Below are 19,197 nucleotides of genomic sequence, written 5' to 3' on the forward strand. Positions count from 1 at the left end.
CCTTATCTACACGTACCATGACAGTTAAAGAACTTGAAGCAAATAAAACATTCTTTTCTTGCACAAGTAAAGCATCTCTCTCCATCAGGGGTGGTTTAACTGCATTAGAAATGAATGAAGATATTTAGATTGTTATTGTTAGTAATTTGGAAGACCAAACAAGACACATGAATCAGAAAATTCTGTGATAACAGCTTAGCTGAATGAAAACATTTCAACTGTTCCTGAGATTACATAATATGAATACATTCCTTCATTCAGTAAATACTAGATATTCCTTTCCTGAGTGGTCCTATTCCCACCTGGGGGAAGCAAGAACAATGAGCTTCTTCTAGAGAAAGGGTATTAAAAATCCCAATGATTTCCACATAGCACACCTGATGTGTTTGTAACAGGGTACCCACTGAATGAAAATTAGTTCCCATGGTTCTCTTGAGCTAGATGTTTCCACTTGACCATTTATGGGTCAGCAGTTTAAAAAACAAAAGGAAAAAAAAAACAAAAAAACATTAACAACAAAACAACTGCCACCAAACTCAGCCTATTGTTATGATATATGAAGACTCTTCTCTGCTGTTATAAGAGGCATTTTTCCTCAATTAATTCCAATTTTACTTTATTTTTTACCTAAAAGCTGGGATGTTTTCAACTGTTGTTTAAGTTGTTGTTATTTTATTTTAGTTACTGACTTTCAAGTTATCATACAAAAGATACAGATCAGTCACAACCTTTTTCATTGTGCTTCTTACAGAGAGGAAGATCTCTGAAAGTGTGGTTGGCAGCAGTTCTAATATTTCCAAGCCAAATCCACTAAAAGCCAGGAAAAACAACAGTACATAATTTCCTTCAGCAGCTACTCTTCTATGCCCTTTTCCAGTCACCATCATCTTTCTCCCACACCATCTGTTTTCTGTGCCTTGGACTACTTGTGATTTTGGCGTCTACCCTATCTAAACCTTCCTCTAAACTTCCAGACTGTGGACTCATGCTCCACTGTCCTCTTCCCACATATGTGCTCCCCAAACCCTTCGTACAGCTCAAAGAGGAACTTCTCACCATTTTCTTTTTTTCCCCCAGCGCCAAAAGCTTAACTTTGAGTATTGCCTACTCCATGGCTCTCCTTCCTGAGGTTCTTCGTCTGTGCTCTCCACGCTCCAGCTCTTACTATTTCTCTATCTTATGTTAATGAATCCCATTCACTAAATTCTGTAGCCAACCTCTATAATCCTCATCAGTGTCTTGCCACATCACTAATACTGCTAGTTATCTAAATACTACTAGTTATCTTCTCTTACTACTTCACAGCCTCTTTTCCATTCCTAATACCCTCACTGATTTACAAATTCTAACTGCTCAACAATCACAGAATTACAAATTGATTTTTTTTCCCTTGTTTCTAATTCATTCCATGAAAAAAAAAGGAGGCAGGACTCAGACTCTACAGAAAAGTTTCTAACTTTCCTGTTTGATCTACTACTGACATCATGGCCACTGAGATGATTCAACAGTTGCTGTAAGTTGCACTACTGGTTGATGTCATGCTAGACACTCTTTTAAGACAAATAAAGCAGTCATACTGCCAAATTACCTGCATTTTCCTACACTGAGCAGTACGATTTCCTTAAATTCCGTTTCACAATCTCATTTCTACCATTTCCCTTGTGGTACATCTTATTATCACCAGCACAGCCAGAGGAACTGAGCAGCTCTGGGGACTTGTAAATGGAAAGAGAACAGTGGAAGTAAATTATGCTGTGAAAAGGATAGTGAGATTGATGGAGACTGCTCATTTTGGTACTGAAATTACTTGTAGGATGAGTAGCTTCTGAAGAAAATATAATTTTATGCCATGGTACTCTACCCAAGGTGCTTGCACACCAAAACACATTCTCAAGTTCAAAAAACGTTTGCTAAGCTTTGATTATATAGCCTGGAAACTCCAGTTACGCTACAAGCCTGTTTATAGCGTCATTCATTCTGTGCATGAGATGTTCTCACTGCAATTTTTATTAGCCTTTAGAGCATGTTTCCATGTCTCCTTTGTAAGGAAAGTACTGGATGACTCAGCAAGCAGTTTGCTGCAACCCTATTGCCCATAAGCCCATTACTGATACAATCAATTTAGCTGCAACTACAACCAGGTTGCTTTATCATAAAATCCCTGAAGTATAAGCTTGCAGTGCACTGAGAATTCATGGTTCAGGCTCTTAAATAGTTACTGCATCTAAGATTGAATGACTACAGCATTTCAGAAATGATGAAAATAATTTAAAATAAAATTACTGCAATGAAGGTTAAAATAATTACTAGGGCATGGGGGTAGTGGTGTTGGGAGGTGACACATGCTATTTTTGTATTTATTCTTCTCCTAAATCATTCTTGGTCTGGAAGGATAAATGAAAGACTTCTAGCAATTTTTGACATATAAATGCAGATCAGCTTATGTTCTTACCTCTCCAATTCCTAATATTTGTGGGGGAAGGGCACTGTCATTCGAAAATATGCATATTTTCAAACTTTAACATGCACCTGAGCCAGCAATATGCATCTAATCAGATCTTCACTATAATGCATATATTTAAGTGCAAATTTAGAACAGAAACACATTCTTTCTGAAATACACTTGTAACACCTCTGTCAGTTTCAATTAAAGCTAATTTCTCAGAAGCCTACTGACTGCCCTCAAATAGGGGCTCTAGAACCTGTTATTTCCTATGTCATGAAACATCTATTATAAAGCATATGTCACCAACATATAGCATATATAGGATGTGAGCATATCCAGGTTGAGAGCCAAATATACCAGAAGATATCAAGCTGCTTGGTTGTCTCAAGTTTAGGGTGCACAGCTTCTGACAAGGAGAAAGTTAGATTGTATTATAAGGACGGGTGACCAAGCTCACTTTGGATACAGTTTTGAAGTGGCATAGATAGTACCCATGTCCCTTACAGAGGCTGGCCGCAGCTAAATGAGTCAATGCTTGTCACTGCTTGGCTGGGAGGTTCTTTCCACCATTTTCATTATTTTGAAGTATTTCTGTAATGGTCTGAGGAAAATTACAGTTCCCTTTAAAATAACTTGAATCATGTAGCAGAAGAGTAATCTGTCAGTATATTTGCTGTAGTTTGAATAAATTGATTTTGCTATGCAAGAAAGGAAAGGAATTGATATGTAAGAGATACATAAGTATATGCAACTAAACATTTAAAAAACAGATTATATTGTTGTAAAGTAAGAGCACTGTGTTTAACATATCAATAATTGTGCACGCTACAGAAATAGGCAAATTCCACCAAATACCCTTCATATTCTGCAATCAGCATAAAACCCTGTCTAAATTCTCCAGTAGATTCATTGCATTGTACCAGTCAGTTGTCTAATCCACACACACGTTTCCATTTCCACAATATATTACGCTTCACAATACGACATGTTTTTAACAAGAAAGGCTTGTGCAGTTTACTTTGAGACAGGATGCTTTTCACGTCTCATAATGATCAAAATTGCCACCATTAAGGAAAGCGTTCCACTGCATTCAAACACACTCCCCCAAGAAATACGATTTATTAACACGACTCAAAAAAATCTCTATAATCCCAAATGGCCTAAGGCATGCTGCAGACTCCAATCCTAGCCCTCAGCAAATCCATGAGTATTTATGACTTCTGTGTGACTTAAGTCAAGCCCCACATCCCATAATGACCATGTCATGATATGACATATCCTCTGCCAATGAATATTATCAGTTTGATAGCCTATGCCTCTACAGCACTTTACTCTTCATTGAGCTGCTTAAGACATGGGTTGGTTATATAAATAATAAGGAATAGATGTGGAGGTTTAAGCTGCAAGCAGAAAATAAATTAATACACGAACATTTGGCTAGAATTTATTTTCACCTCATTAGCTGATCATTTCAACAGCATGCCTATTTGCAAACATTTCCAGTTATACAATTGAAACATACTGAAAATCACTCCAGCTTGCATGAATAAAAGCATCTGAACTGACAGAAACGTGCAACTCTGCTCTCTGTTCCACCAACCCATACGTCTTTGGCTCTCTGCATTAAAGGTCAAGTTACCAAACTGGGCTGAACGCCAGAGTTTTTATATATTCAGTGACCTCCTATGGCTAGATCTCTGAACATGAATATTATCAACTGGCTGTATTTTACATAACGTTATTGGCTATAAAGAGCTACAGGAATAGCCTGTTCCCCTGCCAGCTGTAATAACTAAATGAAATGAAACCAACCCAAACTCATCCCAAATTCACGCAACATTGCAGAGAGGAGGCATTTCATGGGGATCTATTCATAACAAAACACTGCACTACAGGTCCCATCTGCACAGAAGGGACTAAAAAAGTACTGTTTTATTAAAGGACTGTCACAGGCCTTCTGTGACTTCTGTTTCATTAGAGGCTTTTGGGATTTCTGACCAAAGTGTGGTAGGAAGCAAAAACTTGAAATTTCAAATTGTCCTTTTCCAGAAACAACTCACAGAAACAGCCGTGTGTACTGATGGTGGCACTAGGAACGCCCACTCCCTACTTCTTCAGTTCACAACATATTCTTGACAAATTTCTGAACCAGTATCTTAGCTTTTTTTTTTGGGGGGGGGGGGGATGGGAAGGAATGCATCTTCTGCTGAGATATCAACTTTCAAATTGAAAATTTCATTTACAATTGGAAAATTATAATTTACCATAATTGGAAAAAATAAAATTGTTCCAATGCTTAATTACCCTCCCTGCTGAAAGATTAGTTCTTTAACCACATCATATGCTCATGTTGTCCTGAAACTCTCTCTTTTTTTTTTTCTTTTTTTTTTTCCCCAACAACATTTTCAGACAGTATGTCTGATGTGAGCACTGATTTGAACTATCTCTTCCAACATCATCCCATTTTGGTCAAATGCTTTAAAAAGCAGAGATGGGGTTTTGCTGTATTAAGATCCCTCCTGTGCCTGAGAGAGACAAGGAGCAAGCCTCTGGCTGAGCAAGGTGACACCTGTGCATATGACAACCAGCAGCCTCTTTCTTACAGAAGTCCCATTCTAATGGGATTTTTGAACAAAGATTTCCATTTAGGAGTACCTCCTTCTTATACAGAAAGATATTGTTGCCTTTCTCTCTCCAGTGAGCCTATTGCCCATTCCATTCCCCTTTCAAAGGGGAAAAAAGGAGGAGACAGCTCACACAGTCTGCTGGGCTTCGGGGCTCAGAATGAAAGCAGGATCCTAGTTAACATCTGCAAAATGACATTACAAAAAATACTTATGTGAAACCTCTAATTAACATTAATTGTACCAAAATAAAATTGCCATGAAAATACTCAGATGCCTGATAATTGTAACAGGCATCTTTTTGTTCTTTAGCAACTAACAAACTAACAAAAATACTGGTCAAGTTTTCTTCTTTCTTCCAGAAGGATCTTAGATTCAGACCATGAGATCACTACCAGGAACCTGGCATAAGAGCAATACCTTTTCTTTTCCCAAACACAATACCATACAGAGAGCGATACCTATGTTTTTAAAAAGCTTACTTCTAAGTACAGGATAAATTGATGATTTCAGTGAAAAACTCAGTAAAAACTGAGCACTCATCCATGCCTGCACGTAGCCACATTCAGAACGGAATGTCTCACGAATGACTTTAGAATGAAAATGTCAGAAAAACAGTTTTTAGCTTGCTCAAGTAAGCGTGGGCCTCACAAGAATAAACTTATCCTAATAAACTCCATCTTAATGTCAAAAACAATTAAAAATAAAAGGACAAGAAAGTAGCGAAATTCAATGATTTGAGAAAGTCTGTGCACAAAAACATGTACCACAAAGGCTAATGAAAGATGTTCGTCGTTGTTAAATGAAATCCAAGTAATTCTGTGGTGAGGAACTTGAAAGGCTGGGCACTACGAAGTGCCAGCTGAATATTAACTTCAAGAATATGGTGTTTTATGCCATGAAATAAAGCTATAAAGTACACTGACGTGAGCAGCCATCCCTCCTTCAGAGTTTCAATAATCAGAGAGTAATTAATTCAAGAACCATCAATGTCAATCTTTATTTCTTCAGTCACGTGAAATAAAATGAGTATCAAGGAGGGAAGGGGGGAAACCTTCATGGTAGTAGAAGCATAAAATAGAGAAGAGAGGCTACACAAATATTTTCTTATAATAAAAATGTTGGAAACCAGATTATTCTCTTTCTTCAATAAAATATTTATCAGCCAAAGTAGAGCTTTCTGTTAATCAGTCATTAACAGACAGAAAAATAAATAAGTAGAGGCCTTAGTACTGAATGCTGTAGAAGTAAAAATTCTCAGCTATACGTGCAATGCGTCTTCACAGACCCAGAGCATCTGCAGCTCACCTTCAATGAGACCATCCATAGAAGCCATCATGACCATAAATTCAGACCCTAAGAATGGAAGGCTAAAATACTACAACTATTGTTCCTTTGATAACACAGACACTCTTATATTTTCCATTAAAAACAAAAAATAAAAATAAAGAGAAATAAACCCCACAACAATTGTTTATATAAACCAAGGCAAAAAACCCCATAGATTGCTTGCTGCTAACTAGGTGAGAGGGGCTGAATCTTACAGGACAACTCTCAGTTGCCGCCGTTTAATGGATGACTGCAAGGTATTCCAGTTATTGTAGAAAAGGCTGCAAAAAAACTTCTGCTGTTTTTCAGAGGCTTCTCAATGACAAACGAGATTGCAACAGTTACTTATTTCAAAGAAAAAAAAAAGGAAAAAGAAAGGAATGAATCACCTGGATTTGAAAGAACCTATCCTCTATCAGAATGCAGTACTCCTGGTATATTACCCAAACACTGAAAGATGTCTGCCAGGTGCTTATTAGAGTTATTCATTTTAATGGAATTGTACACAAGAATGAGCACTAAACACACCATTTATTTATCTGACTAATCTTTACAACACCTGCTGCCATGGCTATTTATTAGAGGCAGTAATGCAAATCAGCAAACACAATGCTGGAAAAAAAGCATAATTAAAAACAAACAACCAAATCAAATGGCAAGCAGCTGAGGAGAGCCTTTCAGTGTGTCCTGAAAATATCTGCTGCCCAGGCACTGCTGGGCTGTCCAGGAAATGCAGTCCCCCAAGTACAAAGCCTTGAAAAGAGGACATCCTGTTGCTAGTCTCATAAGGGGACTGGTTCTGATCTCAGCTCAGCATAGGACCTAGAAAAATTCTCCTAAACTCCATGAAGCTTGGTGTGTGAGTACATTTTCCCAGTGTATTGGTGGGCTGCTCAAGCTTCTGTGGTACTCAAGAAATTCTTCAGCCTCAGCCACAAGCTTGTGCGCTCCCCACTCAACCTCCTCCAACCAGGAAATACCATGGACAAGGGTTCCTCGATGAGCTGCCCGCATCATCTGCCTCCTCTGAGCCCCTCCCTGGGGCCCTAGAAGTGCTTGCAAATAAAATGCTAAGTTGATGTACGGGTCAGCATATTGGCTTTACATGCTTTCACTTGGTTTTGGCTTTAAACTCTTTAAAAGGTAAATCCAACTGAGTGAAAGATCTGACTAATCAAAAGTAATTGGAAAGCAAGTATTTCATCTTCGGCAAATCTGCTGTCTAGCATATAGATGTGAAGTATCAGCTGGAAAATATATCTAGACAGGGGCTACACGTAATGCATTCATACAAATTCCTAGTGTAACTCCGGCTGGAGATTTGGGTAGAACATGTTAAATTCAGATTTCAAATTTATCTCATTATTTAGGTCAACTGAATGATCTTAATTTCTGCAGATTTCAGCTTTTGAGCTCCCAGTTCTTTAGACCAGAATAAAAAGCATAAAGGTTTCATTCCTTACCTGAGTTCATACTTTATCACCAGTGTAAACCTTGGATATGTTGATGTTTTAATTACAGTAATAAGCGTGCCTTATGCTCTAAACTAGCAAGAGGGAGTTTCAGCACATGGGGCAGGCAATGAAACATGCTCATTCCTGTTGAGCACTCAAAAGTGTGCATTTCACTCTAGCGTGGATCTCTGCATTGTGCCACTGCTGGCTGAAGCAGACAGCATTCCTCATTACTCAAACAAAGAGCCAATCTTAACGACAGACAATTTTAGAAAATTAATTTCTGTACGTGAGTCTTTACATCTCATCCGACCAAAACTAAAAACAGCCTATAAAATACACTCATAAAGCAGTCACCAGCTTTGTGTGTTCTAAAACACTGTTTTTAATGTTTATTTTACACTGCTAGAATAGTCATTTATTTTCCATGGAGTACAGTAATTACATTCTACCCAAAGTTTTAACATTACACATCTTAATTATTTACAGCATTATGTGTTTAATGGTGTATTGTATTACTTACTTTGGGTAATATCTCCAACATTATGATACATCAAGCCAGGCAATAAAATTATTATGCAGAGAGAGACAGCTTATCACTTACCCTTCATTGCTGGTGGCCCTACTTGCCTTCTGAGTAATTCCCCTCTTTAATTTAGTCAGCTGCCCAGAAGGGTTTTCTACAAAACTTTCTGAGGACCTCAGACTTAACTCAGTGTGAAAAAGAAAGGGCATACCATGCAATTTAGGTTTAATGAATGTATGACTGATATGTTTGTCCTCTGATGGATGATTTTGCGTTCACAAAACACCTAAAAATGAAGCCTTTCAGCAAAAAATGCAAACATGCAGACTGCAGGAGCATGATGACTCAGGAATTTGTTTTCTCCTTTGGTAATTCACACTAGCTTTCCCCTTTGGTTATCTAAATTTGTAGGTGTTGTAAAAAAAAATCATTTGCAATGAACACCAGATTTCTCTGAATCATTTTCCTACAATAACAAGCATTAAAATACATAAACTCACTACAGAATTTTAAAATACCCAAACAAAAACATGATTAAGTTTAGAATTTGGGTTTCAAGTACACTTTGAAAACCCAGCAGAACAATGTTTTCTGGAAGTGCAGTTTTCAAAACCACTGAAATATTAAGGATTTAAAGATTCTAACTGGATGCTACTGTTGACAACAATGCCGAAAGTAAGTACTCTGGGAAGGAAAAAAAAATGCAAGAGTAAGGTGAAGCCACTGTGTGCTTACAATACCATCTTTTCTCTTCTCACCAAATCCTACATCTCCGTACTGCTCTGCACTCAGCCACATGCTACTGCAGCATTTCTCAGATAAGTAGCAAAAAAGATGCAAAGCAGTAAAAGTTATTGACAGAGGTCTCAAAGGTTTTATACAGACTGATAATATTCATTTTCTTCAAGGATAACAAGTAGAACCAGCAATGCCAGTAACCACGCTGAAATATTATACAGAGGATGGAGTCATATCTCTTTATCTCACAGCAGTTCCTGGGGTGGATCAGTTTGGGGCTCTTCACTACAAGAAAGACACTGAGGCACTGGAGCATGCCCAGAGAAGGGCAGCGAAGCTGTGAGGAGTCTGGAGCACAAGTCTTGAGAGGAACAGCTGAGGGAGCTAGGATTGTTTAGTCTGGAGAAGAGGAGGCTCACTCTCTTATCACTCTCTACAACTACCTGATAGGAGATTGTGGTGAGGTGAGGGTCGGCCTCTTCTCTCACATAACTAGTGATAGGATGAGAGGGGATGGGGAGATGGCCTCACAGTGCACCAGGGGAGGTTCAGACTGGATATTAGAAAAAATTTCTTCTCTGAAACAGAGGTCAGGCACTAGAATAGGCTGCTCAGGAAAGCAGTGGAATCACTGTCTCTGGAGGTGTTCAAGAAACTTTTAGATGTTGTACTAATGAACGTGGTTTAATGGAGAAATTTTGGTGACAGGTGGACTGGATGATCTTGGAGGTCTTTTCCAACCTTTGAGATTCTATGATCAGTGGCCCCACCTCATTCAACCACAAGTCTCCCTCGATCTTCAGCCTTATCCTTCCTTTTCCTCCCTGCTTGCAAACATTAAGGCAACAAGATCGTGCAGTTCTTCACCTTCCTCTACGCTGCCTCATAATGGCCCAGCATCCAGTGCTTTTGGGGAGCAAGGACAGAGGGGAACACAAAGCAGGGTCAGGCGAGCAGACAGTAGGAACACAGTTATCTGCTAGAAGAGCAAGATTTGCCTTGGGCTTAGTACTTGAAGTACTGGAGGATGTGTCTTGCAAATCTATTCTGGTGCAATGCAAAACTGAATTTTGGCTCAAAAGATTTCAAAAAGTTCTACTCAAGGAGGAAAAAAAACAACACAGGAGTGGAGGTGGGAAATGCAACATCAGTCAGGGCACTGCCTTTCCAACAGAAGTAACAAATTCATAGAGAAAAATTTAAAAGCTAGTAAAGGAATAGATAAAGTACAGGAGCTCTGAACCAAAAGGGTGAACCACAAAGCTAGCAGGCTGCAAGGGCAGGAATTCAATTATATTTGCCTTTCATATCGTTTCTAATAACTAAGGATGTGTTGAAGCAAAAGTATGAGGTACTCTGATCTAAGATGTATAAATTTATGCTCTGATAAATAAAACACCTCTGAAGAGAAAAGAGAGGAAATTTGCAAGAGAAGTTTAAAAGGAAATAATTATGCCTTATTGCAAGGCATGTTAGCAGTATGCTAATCAGGAACTCTAAAAACAGACACTGATTAAGAAGGTAGGATTTTTTTTTCCTAAGACAGATGTGGCATTGGAAATGTAAAGGTACCACTGACACCAGATTCAGATAGAAGCATCCCAAGAAACAAAGAGCTTTCCTGCATAGCACAGTGTGGTGTGGAGATCATTTGACTATCTGTAAATCTGCCTCATACTCAACTTCCCAGTCCAGGCAGAACCATGACTGCTGGCATTCACTTTCCCGACCTCTTCCCTTCGCTTGTCTCCTGTCAAGTATTTTAAGTGGCAATTATTTGCCGTGGAACCAAGCAGACTAGCACACCCACTGGAAATCCATCTTCTATTCAAATATTTTATTTAAGTATGTAATACCATACAGCAAGAGGAGTTGCTTACACCCTTGCCTCTTGTCACCTGAAATTCCCACACCAGAGCTCAGAGCAGTTCCAGGCTCTTGCAGGCTCATCCTCCACACCAGGCAAAACACAGTCCAGCATGGCAAAGATGCTTTGCTGGAGGAAATTGGTTGGCAGAGCTATTCCACTACTTTGTTGTTACAAAAAGGGAAGCTATCTCACAGGGATTCAGAGGCTTCGATCAAAGTGATCCATTCCTTCTCCCATTAAGAGAGGAGCCTTGCTACAGCACTGTCTGGGAACTGCTCATGCAGTGGGTCCCAGCAAGCTGTGAGACTCAACACTGGCAAGTGACTGAGTCTCATGCTCTGCTGCCTTGTGGGTGACAAAGTAAGTTACAATTCCTTAAAATTTCTTAGCCTAGGAATGTCTCTTCTAGAAATGCATTTGGATGCTGGACTAGCTAGCAATTAAACCTGACTTGTTAATCCTCCACTGACTATAAATATTCATGGTCTGCACGTGTTTGTTTTTAAACCTTTTTTTTTTTTTTTTAAATATTCCTTGCTCCCACCAGCCAGTCTTCACTCTTTATCCACAGAGTCCTTACCCAGTGGGACCCCCAGATTTTTCCTTGGGGTGCAACAGTAATTACATTTGCTTTATGTGTTTGTGGGGTAGATGAGAATTTAAATGGTTTAAGCAAAGTTACAAGAGAAAATGTAATGGTATTTGGAACTTTTAAAACAATTGACTTTTCACATGTCATTCTGAGCTCAGCTCAGAGGCCAGCCTTTCACCATCAATCTCCCCCAGCCATCTCTCAATACAACGCAAACAAGATTAGGCTTTTGTTGCTGTCTCAAAGTCAATCAGGGTCATCCACAGCAGACAAAGATTGAAAGTGGTTTCTTTTTATTTTTTTATTTTTTAACTTTCTCCTTATCCTCTGATAAGGTTCATTCTTTTTCAACTACATTCCACACTGAGGGAAATATTTCTCTTTCTCACTTCTTTAAGACCTTTAGAGGTTTTTCCTCTTCCTTTGGCTGTGGGCCTATCAGGAGAGATGCCCCATTATACCTGCTGTACACAAACAGGGAAGGACTGGAGGGAGATGTGGAGACAGACAGCTGTCTTGGACAGAGTGACCATGAAATGGTAGAGTTCTCAATTCTTGGTGAAGTCAGGATGGGGGCCAGCAAAACTGCTACCTTCCTTAAGAAGGAAGTCTGAAAGGTGCAGGAGCAGGCTGTCCCCCTGCACCTCAAGATGAGCCAGTGGGGAAGAAGACCAGCATGGATGAACAGGGAACTTTTCCTAAGGCCCCAGGAGAAAAAGAGAATCTACCTCCTGGGGAAGAAGGGATGGGGAATTCGAGGTGAGTGCAAAGGAGTTGTTGGGATGTGCAGGGAGAAAATTAGTAAAGCAAAAGCCCAGCTTGAACTCAACTTGGCTGTTGGAGTAAAAGAGAACAAAAAGCTTTTTTACAAATATATTAACAGTAAGAGGAGGGCTAAGGAGAATTTCCATCCCTTATTGGATGCAGTGGGGAACATGACCACTGAGAATAAAGACTGAAGTTCTCAATACCTTCTTTACATCTGTCTTTAAAAGTCAGTCCAGTTATCCTTGGGGTACTCTACCCCTTGACCTGGAAAACTTGGATGGGGAGCAGGTGGAAACTGTTAGAGACCTACTATGCCACCTGGACTGCTACAAGTCCATGGGGCCAGATGGGATCCACTCGAGAGTGCTGAGGGAACTGGTGTAGTTGACAGCCAAGCCACTTTCCATCATTTGTCAGCATTCCTGGTCAACTGGGGAGGTCCCAGAGGACTGGAGGCTTGCCAACATGATTCCCATCTACAAGAAGGGTCGTAAGGAGGATCCGGGGAACTACAGGTCTGCCAGCCTGACCTTGGTGCCAGGAAAGGTTATGGAGCAGATCATCTTGAAGGAGATCACACGGCATGTATGGGACAACCGAGGGATCAGTCCCAGGCAGCATAGGTTCATGAAAGGCAGGTCATGCTTGACCAACCTGATCTCCTATAATCGAGTGACCCATATGGTGGATGAAGGAAAGGCTGTTGACATAGTCTACCTAGACTTCAGCAAATCCTTTGACATTGTCTCCCACAGTATTCTCCTGGAGAAGCTGGCAGTCCGTGGCTTGGACAGGTACACTATTTGCTGGGTAAAAACTGGCTGCATGGCTGGGCCCAGAGTGTGGTGGTGAATGGAGTTAAATCCAGCTGGTGATTGGTCCATGGTGTTTGAGTGGTGACTGAATGGTGTTCCCAAGGGATCAGTACTGGAGCCTGTCCTCTTCAGTATCTTTACTGATGACCTGGATGAGGGCATTGAGTGCACCCTCAGTCAGTTTGCAGGTGACACCAACTTGGCCAGAAGCGTCAATCTGCCTAGGGGTAGGAAGTCCCTTCAGAAGGATCTGGACAGGCTGGATAGCAGGGCTGAGGCCAAAAGGATGAAATTCAACCAGATCAAATACCAGGTCCTGCACTTTGGCCACAACCACCCCAGGCAATGCTACAGGCCTGGGGCAGTGTGGCTGGAAGACTGTGTAGAGGAAATAGACCTGGAACATAAGTCTTAAGAGGAGTGGCTGAGGGAAGTGTGATTGTTCAGTCTGGAGAAGAGGAGGCTCAGGGGAGACTTAATCACTCTCTACATCTACCTGATAGGAGGTTGCAGTGAGGTGAGGGTCAGCCTCTTTTCTCACATAACTAGTGACAGGACTAGAGGGAACGACCTCAAGTTGTGCCAGGGGAGACTCAGGTTGGACATTAGGAAACACTTCTCCAAGAGTGTGGTCTGGTGCTGCAACAGGCTGCCCAGGGAGGTGGTGGAGTCACTGTTCCTGGAGGTATTCAAGAAACATTTAGATGTTGTACTGCGGGACATGGTTTAGTGGAAAATACTGGCAGTAGGTGGATGGTTGGTCTGGATGATCTTGGAGGTCTTTTCCAAACTTGGTGATTCTATAATTCCAAGCATAGCCTCAGGTCAAAGCAGTTCAGCTAAAAGACTCGTTTCCAAGCTGCAAGCAGCCTCAGTTTCCTCCCCTACTGACTCTTTATGCACTTATATTAGTAAAAGTGCTCAACGCTACACATTGACTGTCATGTTGGCTTTGGGATACTAACTGGTTTATCCAGAAGCATTCAGTGAAAGAAACTAAGTTTTTGTTCAGGTTCTTTCATAACTGAAATCAAGCTTATATGATTAAACATCTGAAAAGACATCTGGTGTTTCCTCCAAACCTGCTAGGATTTGTACACTTCATACACCCTGATTCTTTCTATTGGCTTCAGTTGACCATAACATGAATAACACACTCAGTGCATAAAGTTAAACATTTTCACTGTGATACTGCAACCTTAAATTGAGGGCTCAGCTGCTAGATGTAAAGAGGAAGAAAGAACCAAAGAAGTGTGACAGCAAGAAATTACTCCATCTGCAAGGAAACAGAGTGACACGGTTTGTGCCTTGGAAGTGGGAGAATGTTTGGTTTTACTTTTCTGCTCATGCACTCAAATTCTCTTTCCTGAGAAGATGAGAGACTTAAAAACAGACTCTTGCATGGTTGAAACTTACTCCATTCTCCTTTCAGGATGCAGTCTGAATGCAATGCAATTAACATCACTGATCACAGGCATGAACATGCAGGGTGAAATCTGTTTCTGTACACGGAATTGCAACTACATTCATGAAAATCAGTGTCTGCCCACGTGGTTCTGAAGGCCAACAACAGAAGAATCTTAATTGCACAACCATGGTTTGTCTTGCAACAAATGATCTAGCCAGATATGGTTTTTGTCACCTCTTTTCTTTCAGGGCTAACTTCCATCTTAAAATAGATTTTAATAAGGCTCTGGGGTGTAGCTAAACACAAATGCCTCAACTTTGAATCAATTTCAGATGTTTTCTAGATTACTGCTAGTAAGCAGCTAGCCATTGTGCACTCTCCTGTCAGGCCAGATTAGGTGCTAAGCAGTGAAAGAAGGCTGCTGTTCTCTTTTATGAGGCTGGCTGTGCATTCCCACATCTCCTGAGAGCTTCTGGTAGCTTGTATATCTGCTTTTTCCTCTTGATACTTCTGTAATTCCCCTGCCATTTTCAATCAAACTTTTCAACATCACAGAATTATAGAATGGTTTGGGTTGGAAGGGAGCTTTAAGATCATCCTCTGCTATAGGGAGGGACACCTCCCTCTAGACCAGGTTGCCAAAAAGCCCCACCCAGCCTGGTGCCTGCTTCCAGGGAGGGGGCATCCACAACCTTGCCCCCTCAGTGTCTCACCACCCTCATAGTAAAGAATTTCTTCCTGATATCTAGTTTAAATCTACTCTATTCCAAGTTTAAAACCATTTCCCCTTGTCCTGTCGCTACATGCCCTTATAAAAAGTCCCTCCCCAGCTTTCCTGTAGGCCCTCTTCAGGTACCGGAAGGCCGCTATAAGGTCCCCCTGGAGCCTTCTCTTCTCTGGACTGAAGAGCACCAACTCTATCAGCCTGTTCCCATAGGGGAGGTGCTCCAGCCCTCTGATCATCTTCATGGCACTCAAGTTAAAGTGAAGCAACATATATAAATAAAAATATATATACACATAACCATACCTAAGCATGCATTAAAAGGAAACATAAAATACAGTTTAAAGCATGCTATCAAAAATGATGCTTTGCATCCTCACTATGTCATACTCTTCAGTGCCACTCCTGAAGATTTTTCATTCTCTCCTCTTTCCTAAGCACATGCATTCATAGGAGTCCTCATGCACAAGCATGCATGCACACACCCAAGTGCACAGATGCACATATAGAATTAAAGAGAAGGTTAGTTTCAGCACATAGAAAAACTGAGGAGCATGAACTGTCTGTTTGTTCACAGTCCTGCTTTGATGCAAAGGCTGCTTGCAACCCTCATACGTTGTTTCTGGACTAATCCTGAATCTCAGTAGTAAGATTTATCAGGTTCTCTGAAGAAAGAATCTGCATGGCTGAGTTACTACACCACTGCTTTACATGCCTGTTTCTCTCTCCAAGGTCAACTGTCCACTTTGAAACAAGGAAGAGATCCAGACAAATTCAGAGCCATGCAGAAGTATGAAATCTTTCTCTGCCACTCACTCATTGAATAGCCAGTGGCATAGCAGGACTACTGCCTGTAGGAGGAAGGATACTGAGTTGAAAGACAAAACCTGAGCATGTGCGGAGATGTTCTGAAATGAGGAGCACGAGTAGTGAGAATTTTAGCTTATTTACCTTTATCTTACATGTTTTCCTTCTGCAGTTAGCAATTGCACCTGTTCTACAGCTCAGTTCTGCACCAGCTGCCTGCAAATATCCTTCCAACATAATGGGAATCAACTTGATTCCAGCTAAGATGGGAAAACAGACTTCACAGGTGCAAAAAAATCCAAGAGAAGCTTGCAGCTAATCCTTGGATTTGAAGAGAGGCCTTTTCCTCTCCCAACTAAGCAGTCCAGCTTTACAGCATTTATTCTGAGTAGAGAGAGAACACACTACATGCCAGTATCAAACCAGGCACCCTTATAATACACCTGTCAGCCCTGTTACTGAAAGGAGATGCAGACCCTGCCTGACCTCTGAAAGTCCACGTCTTTTCATTCTGTCAGCTATTACTATCACCAGTGTTTACATAATCTAGCTCAAGGGGAGTCCATGGCTATGATCCTCTTTCACCTGGCTTCTGAAATAACTAAACGACAGGCTTGAAGAGAGAGTTGCCAAAAGAAATTTGATTAATTGCTCTTGGACATCCATCTTTACTCATTACTCTCTGAAATTGCCCTGTCAGTCAAAGCTACACTTTTTTCACTCAGAGGATTTAGAAAATCATACAGAGCTAGAACCGAGGGACCTTGTCTGCTTGATTTACAGCTGATATTATTTGCACAGCGCTTCCTTCCAAGGAACAAAACCACTGTCAGAAAAGACAGTGACAGGTTGCCAAATCTTTTTACTCTTCCTAATCGTCACTGTAGGAAATAGGAATTTGGTTTCTTGAAGACATTTAGCTGCTAAAACTTGCTGCAAACCACTGACTAAAACAAAATAAATCCTTAAGCCAACAACAACAAAAAAGATGCACCACCGCATTCATGACCTCTAGATAGAAAGAGTTGTACTGAACAGTATTACTAACCACCATCTGTTCTCAGCAGATAGTCCCCATAGTCATCTCGTACTCCCAATAACAAGAATTACAAGATGATTTAAAACACTCTGAAATGAAATCCTTGCACCAAAGTTTTTCTGTAATACAACAAGAAGAGTAGCCTTCACAATTACACTTTTCTAAAAATGAAAAAGGAAGGAAGAAAAAAAAGGGAGAAGACAACTACAAAAGGTTTTAGATTATTTTCTCTTCGTATTGCTCCCTTATTTCTGTACATAATGCCCAGAGAACATGATATATTGCATAATCGAATATGTGGGCTCTTTCAAATTGTAGAAAGTTGGCATGGGTGGGCAAATTAGACTTTGTGCAGGGGTTGTTCACTGTAGCTGCTCTTTAGTATCTTGAATTTCCCCTTCAAATTCACTTCATCAGCTATAGATATTTGCAATGATGGTGCACCAAAAACTGAGTATTACTGCAGTATGCAGGCATGGCTCGCGATGACTTTCCCATATGCAGGTCTGCAAAAGCCAATCCATTACATGGGAACCCAGCAGACAAAGAAATCTTACCTATGTGGATCTCTGCTCTACACCTCCTAGCATGCTGCAGACATCCACAATTTAAGACATCAATAACTTGCTTAAGCAACTACTGACACCAGCAGCAGAGTTTTACTGATAACAATGATAATTATAACAATTGATAACAACAAGAAGTATCCTAAAACCTTAAAAACAACAACAAAAAAGTCAAGAAGCCCATTTGTGTGTGTTATGGATATAATAATGCTCAGCCCAGACTGCATAAAGGCATTCAGCAATGGGATAGTGCTTCACTTGACATTTTTTACTGAAAGAGATAAACCTCCAAAATATGAAATGTAGATAGTTTTTCACTTGACTTTTTTTGGGTAGGTCTAAGTGCTTAAAAATGTCAAATGAGGCTAATTCTTAATACAATGATTTTACAGAGGACTATCAAACACTATCTGACATTTAGGATTCATTTCTCTGAGGAGTGAATCCTAAATGGGCACTTTAAAATATTTAAAGGCTTATTTTTTTTTTCCCTTGACATTGCCTTTTTTAGCAAAGGCACCAGACAAATAAGACACTGAAGAACAAATGAGACTTTGAAACGTTACAAGCCTCACCTTGCCACTACACTCTTATAAGACTCACAAAAAAACGTCAAAAGAATCTTTTTGCCTCACCGTGTTATACTGTTGCCTTTGAAGACAATAAATATTAGCAAGATAGTAAATAAAACAGTACATGCTTAAGGATGCTGTTTGAAAGAGAAAACTTTTTTTTTTTACTTTCTAAAGTAGGAGAACAGCTACTGAAGATGCAAGACTACGTGGCAGACATTTACAAAAAGTTAAGACGTTTATTTTCAAAGCTCTAAGTTGGTAACAGTCTGGTTGCTTCAGCACCCATCCCACGGATCCCTATTCAAATCAGCCTCCTACAAAGCAAAGGAGAATATGCATTTTCGGAATCGAAGACAGCACCTCTGAGGGCTCATACTCTTGAGATAAGAGTTCCCTTTTTTCCTGTTCTGGGAAAGGGACTTAATCTAAAGATGCAGCACAGCCCTCTCAAACACAGTGGTCAAACTGAAATCTGGAAAAAGAAGAGTGGGGTGACTTTGTAATCACAAATACACTGCAGCTCACCAACAGTAAGATCTCACAGTCAGCCATCCACTGCCTTGCCTTTGCCCAACTGCAGAAATAGCTAGGTCTCCACATTCAATTTTATTGACTGAATATATTCACTGGATACTAGATTCAGTTGACCATGACTGAGTCACATTACATTCAAAAAGTGGTAAGACTTAACTGAAGCTAACATCTTGAGTTAACATAAGCTTTTGGGTGCTTATATGTTTCTTTCCTCTACATTTTAGGCCAAGAGAAGATTAGTCAGCTGTGAAACAATGACCTTGTGTGAGCAAACACAGATTATTTGACATTGCCAGGTTTCTGGGAAAAATCTGAGTAAGGTATTTTGGCGAACTGCTGCATTTCCATACCAAAAGGCTTATTCCAAAGTAGAATAAGCTGG

The sequence above is a fragment of the Numida meleagris genome, chromosome 2, assembly GCF_002078875.1.
Source record: "Numida meleagris isolate 19003 breed g44 Domestic line chromosome 2, NumMel1.0, whole genome shotgun sequence".
NCBI classification, from domain to species: domain Eukaryota; kingdom Metazoa; phylum Chordata; class Aves; order Galliformes; family Numididae; genus Numida; species Numida meleagris.